General features: G+C 42.6%; 1 long non-coding RNA gene across 10 annotated transcripts in view; it reads left to right on the top strand.

The window, feature by feature from the left end:
* Positions 1-3,196: 3,196 nt before the first annotated feature.
* LOC112578050 overlaps positions 3,197-12,978 on the top strand; it is a 503,599-nt gene continuing 493,817 nt past the window's right edge. For 4 of the 10 annotated variants that reach the window (XR_006543318.1, XR_006543319.1, XR_006543321.1 and 1 more), the window contains exons 1-2: positions 3,379-3,754; positions 9,488-9,644. This is a non-coding gene — a long non-coding RNA (uncharacterized LOC112578050). Of the gene's footprint in view, positions 3,755-9,487; positions 9,645-12,978 lie in introns of all 10 variants that reach the window. The other 6 variants (XR_006543315.1, XR_006543317.1, XR_006543322.1 and 3 more) reach the window with 6 other exon arrangements.

The following is a 12,978-nucleotide window of genomic DNA, read 5'->3' as shown; positions in this document are numbered from 1 at the left end:
CTCATTTTCTCAGTGTTGATCTCCTGTGCTGGGATGTCCAATGTGGGGTTTGCACCCCTTGCTCGTTAGGGTGGATTCCTAAGTTTGTGATATCCCCCTCCTCTTTGGGGTGACCCACCAGGCTTGGGACTTCTCAAGTGGTTGTAGTGGTAAAGAACATTCCTGCCAATGCAGGAGATGTAACAGAGGCGAGTTCAATCCCTAGATTGGGAAGATCCCCTGGAGGAGGGCATGGCAGCCCACTCCAGTATTCTTGCCTGGAGAATCCTATGGACAGAGAAACCTGGCAGTCTGCAGTCCATAGGGTCATATGGTCTTGGACACAACTGAAGCCACTTAGCACACACACACATACACACACACACACCAGTCTTGTAGGTTCTGACTAGATCACTTTTCTTTTCTTCCTACCTGTCTCAGTGTGGTGTTTTCTTTGTATCCTTGGTTGTAGAACTGTTCTGATGGTCTTCAGCTCATTCTATGTATTGCTCTATATATTGTTCTGTATGTTTCATATAACATGTAAGTTATAAGTTCTATACTTTCTGTATAACATTCTATATGTTGCTCCATATATTGTCGTAGTTTTGTGTGTTCATGGAAGAAGGTGAGTCCAGGGTCTTCCTACTCTGCCATCTTGATCCTGCTTTGTTTTTGTTGTTGCTGTTGTTCTGCTTGGGTATTTTTCACTACTCTCTCTTCCAGTTCGTGGATCTATTCTTCTGTATCATTTGATCTACTTTTGATTACTTCTAGTATATTTTTATTTTATCTATTATATTTAGCTCTGTTTGGTTCTTCTTTATATTTTCTAAATTTTTGTTAAAATTCTCAGTGTGTTCATCTATTCTTGAGTTCATTGAGTATCTTTATGATCATTATGTTGAACTCTATATTAGATTGCTTATCTCCACTTTGTTTATATTTTTTTCTGTAATTTTGTCTTGTTCCTTCATTTGGAACATATTCCTCACTTTGCCTAATTCTTTGTGTTTATTTCTGTATATTCAGTAGGCTAGTTACCTTTCCTGATCTCGGAGAAGTGGCCTTATGTTGGAGAAGTTCTAGGGGGCCCAGCAGCTTATATGTTCTAAGAGGGCCCCTTATGTGAGCTGCATGGGTTCCTTCGTTGTGTCACAGCCACCTATTGCGAGTGTGCTGGTGGGTGGGGCTGGCCCCAGCCCAGCTGACTGCCAGGCTCTACCTGATGTAGTGGTTGCAGGTCCAATGGTCAGGCAAGGACAGGTCCTGGGATGACTGGCTGCAGGGCCTATGGGTGCTCAGGGCTAGTGCCAGCTTGCTGGTGGGTGGGTAAGACCCCCAGGGCAAATAAGCTGGAGAGAGCACTCCAAAATGGCACTTACCAGCACTCCAGTACTCTTGCCTGGAAAATCCCATGGATGGAGGAGCTTGGTAGGCTGCAGTCCATGGGGTCGCTAAGAGTCAGACACGACTGAGCGACTTCACTTTCACTTTTCACTTTTGTGCATTGGAGAAGGAAATGGCAACCCACTGCAGTGTTCTTGCCTGGAGAATCCCAGGGACGGGGGAGCCTGGTGGGCTGCTGTCTATGGGGTCTCACAGAGTCGGACATGACTGAAGCGACTTAGCAGCAGCAGCAGCATCAGTGTCCTTGTGGTAGAATGAGCTCCCCAAAATGGCTGCTACCCAGATCCCTAGGGGGATCCCAGATGCATAAGTGGATCTGACCCAGGCTTTTTCAAATTACTTCTTCTGTTCTGGAACTTGGAGCCTGTGAGCTTTTATATTCTGCTCTTAAAAGATCAGAATCCCTGTTTTCCACAGCCCTCTGGTTCTCCCATACATAGGAGCCAGGCTCCTCCATCCATGGGGTTTTTCAGGCAAGAATACTGGAGTGGGTTGCCACACACTTCTCCAGGAGATCTTCCTGACCCAGGGATAGAACCCCTGTCTTCTGTATTGCAGGCAGACTCTTTACCATCTGAGCCACCAGGAAAGTCCCCATACACAAGCCCTTCAGAGACTAGTCTTTTCAGGGCAGCTTCCCTGGGCTGGGAGTCGGATTGTAGCTTGGATCCCTTGCTCCTTGGAATTGTTGTTGTTTAGTCACTAAGTCGTGTCTGACTCTTTGTGACCCCCTGGACTGTAGCCCGCCAAGCTCCTCCAAATCCTGTCCATGGGATTTCCTAGGCAAGAATACGGGATTGGGTTGCCATTTTCTTCTCAAGAGGATCTTTCTGACCAGGGATCGAACCTGTATCTCCTGCATTGCAGGTGGATTCTTTTATCACTGAGCCACTGGGGAAGCCCATGCTCCTTGGGAAAACCTCTGCAATTGTGCTGATTCTCCTGTTTGTGGGTTGCCTACCTGGGGCTGTGGGTCTTGACTGTACCCTATATCTCTGCCCCTCCTACCCATCTTGTTTGGTCCCTTCTTTATACCTTCTGTTGTGGAAAATCTTTTCTACTGGTATTCAGGTCATTCTCATAGATAGTTGCTCTCTAAGTAGTTGTCATTTGGGTATGCCAGTGGGAGGAGGTAAGTTTAGGGTCTTCCTACACTGTCTTCTTGGCACATGCCCTAGTTTGGTTTTATTATAATGCTTCATGTCAGATATACCCCCAAATAGCAGCATAATTGGACAATTAGGCATGGATGCTGAACATTTAATAAGTTTTTATACTCTTTCTTTGAAATTCTTCTTTTTCTCCTCTAAACATTTTACCTGAGTCTCTTAATAAATGATGGTTTGTATAATACAGCCAACCCATAGATATTCATTAAAAATCTACTTTGTGTGCGAGGCCCTGGGCCAGGCTGGCAGGAAACTGTGAAGGCTGTTCTGTTCCACAGAGAGCTGAGGGTGCAACTGAGAAGCTAGGACACATATGCAAACAGTGAACCACGAGTCATGTGCCCCAAGTGCCAATTATCTTGTGCAAAGTAGGCAATCTTTTCAGGGTGAAATCCCTTCCAGCTGAGGAGATAAGGGTTGTCCATGAGGAGTGTCCAGCGTCACTCCAACATCCCTTTGAGCGGTGTTTTTCCAACTGTATTGACCTTGAGTTGTAAGTGAAGTGACCTTGACAGTAAGTGAAGTCTTTGATCTCAGAACCAAACAAATTTATGGGTATGAATCACTGAACTGAAGTTTCACTGACAATACTTAACCCTTTCTATGTGTTGTATGCTTTCACCTATTCTATTTTTTTTAATACTCTGTTCTATAAAAAATATTCTCCCTTATGGAAAATAATGCAGGTTGTCCTCTCAATAAACTGTTAAATGCCCCACTAATTAGCTATCATCCACAACCTGAAAGATACTGCTTTGGAGACCTGACTTAAAACCTTTCTGCTTCTGTGTGGTCAGGCCATTCAAGATGGCTGTTCTCTTGCTCTCTGTACATCCCTTTTCCACCAGTGCCTCCTTTACCTGCACCTCACTGACCTTCCTACATACTGGCTTGACCAACATGCTTGTTCGGGTTTTTCCCTAACATCTTATGGAAAAATCCAAACAAACATTTTGGCCAACCCAATACTTGCTGTAGGCAGGCCCCAGCTGGTGACTGTGCTCTTCAAAAAGGCAGTGAGGGGCGTGACCCTGTGCTGGTTTCCTTGGTAACTAACGAGCCCACCTGACGTCAATTCCCCTATACTAACCTTCTGGTCGGGGGTAGTGCAGAGTGGGAGTGAAAACTGCTGCCTGGAAGTGCCCACTGTCTGCTACACACAGTGAGGTGTTGCTCCAGGACCATGCTTCAGACAGGTAAGCTCCGCTGTCCATTATACCACTGAGTCTGTGTTGCTGACTCTGGGTTTTCTCTTTGGTCCTAAACCTGGGCAAGTGCAGGTCTCAGTTTGTAGGCCCATGGGCAGAAGCCTAACTGCTTCCTGCTGTGCCATTTGCCCTCCTCTCTTCTTGATATCCTTCTGTGATATGAAGCTTATGAAATCACCAGTGTCTACAGTGGATTAGCTGGCGGTAATTCTTGGTGTCTGCCTAGGATAGGAGGTCCTTCTACAACAGTTTGAGGACTTAACTTCTCCTTTCCTCCCCACCCCACCCCATCAGGTTGGGGCCGCTTGTGTGGAGTACATAATAAAGAAGAACTGTGGAACCCCTTTGCCAAGCTGACCCACATCCAGTTATTTGTTTCATGTCTTTTTGATCAATTTCCAGATGGTTTTCAGAGAGGAGTAGTAGGATGTGTGAAGAAATAAGTTTGGGATGTGGGAGGAGTGTTTTAACAATATTTTCTTGCCCTTGAGGGATTCCTTCTCATTGAAGATTAAGGTGATTATTCCTAGAGTCAGTTGAATATTAATCTGTCTTAAGGAAACCTTTTTTCTGGACAAATTTATATAATGATAGTTGCTTTTAGGATATCACCAGGTATTTGAATGGAAGAATGCTTCATAAAATGTTACCATCTGTTTATACACCTAAACATTCACAAAGAATCTTATGTTCCTAGCCCTCTGTTTATTGTGGGTTAGCATTGTGCCAGGTTATCCTGGCACATGAAAGCCTCAGAGTCTAGGATGAGAGACAGACATGTAAACTCAATCCCATGAAAGCTCTATGTAGAAGTTTATGCAGGAGACCATGGGCCACAGGAGATGCAACCCTCAACTTCCCATGAAGATCAAGGCAGTGTTTTGGAAGAAGTAATATTATGAGGAAGGAGGTGGAGTTTGCCAGTAAAGAGGCTGAACTTTCCAGGGGGAGGGAAGAGCTTGTGTGCTGCTGCTGCTAAGTTGCTTCAGTTGTGTCCAACTCTGTGCCACCCCATAGATGGCAGCCCACCAGGCTCTGCCATCCCTGGGATTCTCCAGGCAAGAACACTGGAGTGGGTTGCCATTTCCTTCTCCAACAGCATGTGTGAGAAGGCATCAAATACATGAAAGAGCCCAGAGCTGCAAGAAGCTTGGTGAGGGTGGTGGAGAGGAGAGGAGAGGAGGGGGAGAGATGTGCAGAGGTGTGACAAGGAAGGAGCTTTCATGCCATGCCAACATGTGTGGAGTTTAGCCAATGAGATCTGGGGAGAGATGCATTTAAGGATTATTAGTAGAGGAGTGATGTAAGTAGAATTTACATTTTGGGAAGATCACTCTGGTAAACAGCATATTTCTAAGGAATTAAATTGTTCCCAAAGGCCTCATATAAAGACCACGCAATCTTAGAGTGGAAAAGAGGAGTATAGATTAGTGTTTCTCAACCTTGAAAATGCATCACCTGGAAGGCTTGTTAAACCAGGTTGCTGGAACCCACGCACAGAGCTTTTTTTTTCAGTAGATCCAGGGCGGGCCCTCAGAATTTGCTTTTCTAACTAGTTCCCAGGTGATGCTGATGCTGCTGGTCCAGGGATCACACTTTGTTCATTGAATGATGTTTTAGGAAAAACAGTGACCCCCAAAGATGTCTATCCTGATCCTTGGAGCCATCACTACATTATGCTGGCTAGAAAAAGGGAGTTAGGGTTTTGGATAGAATTAATTTATAATTAAGTTATTAATTAGTAAAGCAAGATTGCAAGAGAGCTGACCTGAAAAGAGAGTAGCTTGGATTATTCAGGTGGGTCCAATGTAATCACAAGTGTGCTTAAAATTGTAAGAGATACAGACGAGGAGAATCAGAGGGAGATGTGACATCGCTGGCTTTGAAGGAGGAGGAAGGTGTCTGTGAGTCAAGAAATGGGAGCAGCCTCTAGAAGTTGGAAAAGGTTAAAAGATAACTTCTCACTTAGAGTCTCCAGAAGGAGCATGGCCTGCTGATGCTTGATTGCAGCCGTCAGACTTTTAATCTACAGAACTGTTGCATAGTATAGTTGCACTGTTTTAAGCCAGCTTCCCTGGTTTTTGCCCTCATGTCCAACTCAGGGCCAACAGAAAAAGCCAAATACGCTTCCAAAACAATCACATGAGGTGCCCTGCCTCCAGCTTCCTCACGCCAACAACCGCCCACCAGCGCACTGCTGAAACCTTCCTTTTTTTTTTCCTCTTCTTGTTTTCTCTATAAAGCCTTTCCACTACTCTGCCTGCCTCTGAGTCTCTGCCAATTACAGAGGATGGTGGGTGACTCCCTTGCTGTAGCAAGCTCTGAATAAATAGCCTCTGTTTGTTCTCATTTGGGTGGTCTGCACTGCTTTCCATGAGAGATAGTGCTCTATTCTGCCCCCCTCCTTTTTTTTTTTTGTTTTTTACTCACTGATTATTCTAATGCAGGAATTTTCAGTGGAGGGGAGTTTTGTCCCTCACCCACCTCCCTGAACAAGGGACATTTGGCTATGTCTGCAGACGATTTGGGTTGTCGCAGTTGGGGAATGTTACCAGCATCTAGAGGGTATAAGCCATTATAGGAAATCTGCTAAACATTGACTATGTATAGGAATGTCTCCAACAAAGAGTTGTCTGGACCAAAATGCAAATAGTTCTGATCTATTGACAGAAATTTCTAGTCCTTGTGCAGTAGAGAGGTGCTGTGTGGAGGTGTCTTTATTTTTATGTGAGTGAGACAGTGATACTAAAATAAGAGGTGGCCAGCAATCTGTGTATTTATTGTGACTAGGCTTGGTCTTGTAACATAGTCCTCATTTTTGCTTCCAAAAAAGAATATGACCTCCTTAACCCTGAAGGAGCAGGAAAGTCTAGCATTTAATTTTGCTCCTCTCCTTAGTAACTCCTAGAGATTTATAGTATATGTAAAAATATGCCAATATATTTGCATCTATTTATCTTTATAGATACACATGAAATATGACTATAACATGAAATTTCCATGTATGAGTTGTGGAAATGATCTCTTTACTTCATTGCTATATCATATACACAGACACATACATACATTTGTTTCTAGTGGGTTCTATTTGCAAAGCTACTTTCCTATTTCTCTCTCTGCACTGGTGCCCCTGTCCAATGGAGTGGTTCGTTCAACCTTTATGTATCTGAGACTCTCTCATCTATGGATCTTCAGAGCTGATTTGTGATGCATGCTATCGAAGCCTTCACATTCTTCATGCATTTAAAACAGAGCTGTAGTTGGAGATTTCTTCCACAGATCAACCTCTAGTGTTTCTGACTGACATGCTCAGGAAGGAAGAGGTGAGGTAAGCTGTTAGCTTGGAGCAAGGCATTTTCAATCCTTTTGCTCTGACATTTTTCAAGCTCACAGGCTAATTAATCAATTTCATTAAAAAAAGAGAGCACGTTGCCATGGTATCATGAGGCATGTTTATATGGCAACATTAAGATTTCAAAGTATTTTTAATCTTTAATTACCTACTTCCATTTTTTTTTTGAACTGGTTAAGTCCTTAAAAATTTTTTCCCTTTTGATTATGTGATTTTCTGGCAGTGTTTTCTGATATTGAGATACTAATTGAAACACAGCTGCTTCTCCGAGAAGAAATAAGATCACCTCTGGAGCCCTGGTTGTGTGCAAGATTTGATTAAAAAGTTCCACAGAGGGCATTGTACCAGCTGGCCTTCAGTACCCGTGCTTATACACAAGAAACCACTCATTTATCTCCAGAGACATGACCCAGAAGGAGTTTTATCTATAACGGATGTAACATATGCTTGCAAGGATTCAGAATATTTCTAGAAACATATTCAATTCTAGCTTTTTCTTTCCCTATAGGATCACAGAAATGTTTAGTGTTCATGATAAAACAGGTAACTTTTTACCTTGAAAAATAATTTTCTGGGAGTATCAAGAGACTATGCCCCGATTCATTTAAAAAGCTGTTAACTACTTGAAGTAACAAGTAACCCTGATTTAAAGAGCCCTTTTCTAACTCCTAGTCATTAAAGAGACCAGTGAAGTTATGGAGAGGATGCCATGGAGATTTTGAATTAGATCAGACTGAAACTTTCTTATTAAAGTAGACTAGGAATAACAGCAAAAACAAGTCAGACAAAAACACTCTTCTGTATCTTATGAAGGATGTGAAAATGTATGCAGTAATTTTTTTCTTTTTGATTTACTATAAACTGTCTGTGCTTAGTGGGGTTTGGAATCTTACTAAAAAATGAATACATGGAAAATACAAATGTGTATCTGTCTTTTATTAGGGACAGTCTAACTAGTCTGTCCTCCTCTGGGCCTTTTTTATGCATTGCTATTAATGTTTAATCTGTGGCTTGAGTTGTAATGTTCGTTTATAAGATGTGCCCATTTATAAGATCTACCTTCCTGAACTGACACCTTAGAATTTTCAGGAAGCTCAACACCATTAGTGGTGCTTTTGCAAGAAGCCACTTCTTCAAGGACAAAGGTAGGATCCCAGCAAAGTGGTCTATAAAGACCATTTCAGAAACAGTGTCTTTCAGTGTGGAGAGGCTTCCCTGGTGGCTTAGATGGTAAAGAATCAATCTCTGGGTCAGGAAGTTCCCCTGGAGAAGGGAATAGCAACCCACTCCAGTACTCTTGCCTGGAGAATTCCATAGACAAAGGAGCCTGGTGAGCTACAGTCCATGGGGGTCCCAAAGAGCCAGATATGACTGAGCAACTAAAACTTTCAGTATGGAAACCTCAGACACCACCACCAGGAATTCTTGTTTCTATTTGCAGACTGGCTTACGAGCTTCTGTGTGACCTGGGCTGGCCACTCTCAAGCTTGTGATGACTCTGTCCTTTTAGATTCCATGTGAGAACAACTGGAATTGCCTGATAGGATTACTGGAAAGCCAGTCTAGTTGGTTGAGCTCTGTAGTATAAAAAGTGCTTTATTTTCGGCTATGTCCTATATTAAAAAAAAAAAAATCACACACTGAAAAAAGTACTAAAAAGCTGTCAACACATTTCTTCATGGAACATTTTAAGTATGATTGCTGCTTCTAGTAGCTTTTGAGATAGGATAAAGGTATTATTACAAATTGGACTTTCAGCTAGAATGATCCATCTAGGTAAAGTCGACGTTGTCTAATATTGCATTTTGGTCATATAGCAGTGACCTTCAGCTGTGACTCCAAAGACAATACAAATTCTGAACCCTCTGCAATCTAACAATATTAATTAAACTAGTATTGAGTGTCTTTTAAACGTCAGGGTGTGTGTTAGGGCTGGAGCTGCTACTAAAAGGTAAGATATTGGTCCTGCTTTCAAGATATTAGACTCTCTGATACGATGGACAAAAGGACACAGATAAGAGAAGTAATTTGGGTACAGTGTTCATATATCTAGCTTTTTTGACTTTGGTTTGCAGTTTTAGTGTCTATTCCAATTTGAAGTTTGCAATAGGAAGTTCTCCTAGGAAGTATTTAGTTCCTCTCCCAGTTGTTTTAGGAACATGTTGGAGGGTTGATCTAGTTCAGCCCCTTGCCCTGTGACATCCTGAAAGGCAGGTTGATGTTAATGATGAAGGGCTGGGTTTGAGGGAGAAGAGGTATTGAGATGAAGGCTGGGACAGGCTGGCTTGCGGGGAGCTTTGCTCAGGTTGTACATTTGTCAAATGGGAGAGTGACATGTGGTTAAGAATTCCATCTATTGATTCACACAGGCAGAGGCTCTCCCCAGAGTGGCTCAGCTGCACGCAATATGCATGGGCTCTGCACTGAGATCAGTGAGCTGAATGATGGCAGACCAGCACATGTGGCTGAATGAGTCCCTGTGGATTACGGCCAGGGAGGAACCGTGAGCACTCTTCGTTCAAGCAGGTAGGAGACATAGTGGGTGTCTGAGGCTGCTTGGCTGGCTCTGAAGCCAGATTTTGCTGCTGCTAAATGACCTTCCATGGAAGTCATGCATGGTCATTTTTTTTTTTGGTCTCCCAATTTAAGATTTATGTGTTAAACATAATCACATAATCCCAGTTCTATTGCTCACTTTCAAAGCAATTAGAAGTCTTCAGCTGATGTTGTTCCAGGTGAGCCATAAATACACCTGAAGGTCAGCTTTCATCCCACTTTGGAGGAAAATATATATAAGAAAGTGTGATGAGGACTCAGGAAGCTAGGGAAACTGATAAAACAGTTTACCCTTCACTTGTGTAGTTGGCGTGGTTACTATTCAGAGAAAGCAGTGATTTTTTTTTTCCCTTGGCAATTACATTTTACCTTCCTATAAAGAAAAATGATGCCAAGCCTGGGTGTGGTGCTGTCTGCACTCTGGTGTTTTGTGTAGGTGTTTATCCCAGGCCTTTGGCAGTGTGCCAGGAGTTAGCATGCTGGCCTGTGGCTGGGGGCCAGTGTGTTCTGATATAGAGCCCTGTGATAGGAGTGCCAATGGGGACAGAGGACCCAGTGTTTCCACAAGGACAGGTGCCTTCTCCCTGTGAGAGGCAGCAGCGCTGAGACAGCACTGGCTGGCGAGGAGCCAGACTCTGGAGTTGGCATCTCAGCCCAGGTGCAGTTATCTGATGGGTTGTCATTTAATCTCCTTGCCTCAGTTCGCTTCTTCTCTCATTGTTAATATCAAGTCAGTAATAGCTGCCCCTCCCTCATTACAGGACTATTTTAAGTTCCAATAGGATAGTGATTTAAGGTACTCAAAAAATGTAAAGTGAATTAGCACACATAAATATGTATAGTCATATTGTGGCATCAGGGCTCTATCAATTATTTTTACAGATAATTGAATATTATAAATCAAGCAATTAAAAATTACCATCCTTTAATAAAAGAAAAACCTTTCAAAATATATGGCACATTTTATGGCCATTAAAACTCAGATGACACTGAACATGAGAGTAAACAAGGAGTTGGTAAGTATTTTTCTGTAAAAGGCCAAACAGTAAATAATTTATGCTTTGTGGCCATACAGTCTCTGTCAAAACTACTCACCTCTGTTGTTGTAGCACTCAAGTAGCCATAGAAGCTTTGTTACCCAGGGAGTGGGGCTATGCTTCAAAAAACTTTATTTACACAAACAGGCATTGAGCTGAATTTGGCTCAGATGGGCTGTAGTTAGCTGCCTGTTTGCCTAGTCTGACTTTAAGTGGATGCAGAAATGGTTTGGAGAAGCACTGAAATATTTGTGAATAAGATGTTTAGCTGATTGGGAGCAAGCCTGGGAGAGGCAGCAGGTACAGGATAGCCAGTCTGGAGTTTTTGGAGGTGGTGATCATTAATGGGGTATAATGGATGAGGATCAGGGAAATACCGTGTTTTTAGAGGAGTGACTATTTAAATGCTAAGCTGGGTTACCTAGAGAATGAGGAGGTAAGGGGGTCAGAGTGGTGAACATTGTTGAGATCAGTGGGTTGGTGTTTTTAATGAAGTCAAGCAGTCTTGCAGTGGGAATAATATGAGTACACTGGAAGGATAAATGATGGTGGTCGGTGGGCAGGAACTGGAAATTCCTGTAAGTGGTTCCACTAAGATTGGTGGGAGAGGTAGAGGTGAGGTGAGATAGGGGGAAAAAAAATCAAACTTGCTAGAGGTGAGGAAGTCAAGAGACAGAGAGGCTGTGATGGTGAATGGCTCATCCTTGGAGATATTGACGATGTCAAGATTGATAGAGAAGTAGACAATAAACTAGGTGCTAAATCCACTGGTAAATGAAGGGGAGTTCCTGAGAGGCTCATAGGGGTGTGAGAAAGTCTGCAGCTAATAACTCGAAGTGTTTTGGACTGAAGGAAGAAAGATGACAAATGATCTGGAAGCAATTACTGTGACAAACACTGCCCAGATACGCACTGATCCTGGTGGTGCTTCTTCCTGGGCATACAAACACTATTTCTTAGCCTTCTCTGTCATTAAGAGTGGTCAAGTGATGTAGTTCTGGTCCACAGAATTAGGATGGAACTATGCTCAGCACTTCGATCCTGTCCCATAGAAGCCTTCTATGTGCAATGCTCCATTCTCTCTCTTCTGCTGTCTGCTTGATGGAGACAGAGCATCCTGGAGGAACCCTGGGGGATGCCTAGCCACTGAATAGAAGGATCCTGGGGTCCTGAATATTTGCTGCTTTTGGTAGCTAGTTTGGACTTTATAGGAGCAAGAAAAAACTTATATTGTGTGAAGTCCCTAGCATTACTCTCATACACATACCCTAACTTTTGCTTCTGAAGTACATGGAGTGTGAGAAAAAAATTTTAAAAAATCATAACAACCTAAACCTTAAGAGGGTTTTAAGGAATGTGGTATCATCTGGAGACAACCAGATGCATAATTATAATATTGACTCTAACAATAACAGCAGCAGTGACAATTCCACCATCATCTATTCGACCTCAAAGGCTGTAGGATGTGAGAACTCTGTCCTAGATACTGGGAATACAGTTGGAGGTAGGGATGGCTTTTGGTTTTGAATCTATCGGCTCATTTCCTGTGAAGGCCCAGACATTTTTCACTGGGACTTATTTTTCCTTGTCTCTTTCATTTCCTGCTTGCTTAATTGTGATTTTTCAGATTCCAAATGCAAACCCTTTTGGTATTCTACTTGATATCTTAGTTTCCTCAGAGATCACCATGGGACTTGGCCTCTCTTCTGCTATTCTCTTCACAATCTCCTTAAACTTTGGCTTCCTTACTTGTGAAAAAGAAATAATAACCAATACCTCAAAGAGCTAGTATCAGGAATAAATAACATGATTTCTGTGAGTAAATAACTTAGCACTTTCTGTCTAGCACATAGTAAATCCTTGATAAATGTCAAATATTATTGCCATTGATGGGTCAAGAATTAAATTTATCCAAGCCAAGAAAAGAAAATTATTTCAAGCAGTTGTTCTCAAAGTGTGGTCCCCAGACTAGCAGCATCAGTACCCAAATTCTTGGGCTCCACCCCAGTCCTTCTGAAAGAAACTCTGGAGCTGGGGCCCAGCAATCTGTGATTTAACAAGCCCTCCAGGTAGTTTTGATGCTCACTGGAGTTTGAGAACCATTTTTTTTTTTTTTTTTACAGGTTTTGGCTCTGTCTGTTATTTTCATTTGAGAACAGTTCTTCTGAGGAGAGTCCAATTAATTCCTTAAGCTATTAAGAATAGGAACAGAGAAAATCCTCCAGACCATTAAACATTACTGCCTTCAACTGAGAGCAGGGAGTGGC

Source organism: Bubalus bubalis, chromosome 12 (assembly GCF_019923935.1).
Source record: "Bubalus bubalis isolate 160015118507 breed Murrah chromosome 12, NDDB_SH_1, whole genome shotgun sequence".
Classification (NCBI taxonomy): domain Eukaryota; kingdom Metazoa; phylum Chordata; class Mammalia; order Artiodactyla; family Bovidae; genus Bubalus; species Bubalus bubalis.
This window is presented reverse-complemented; position numbering and strand designations above follow the sequence as displayed.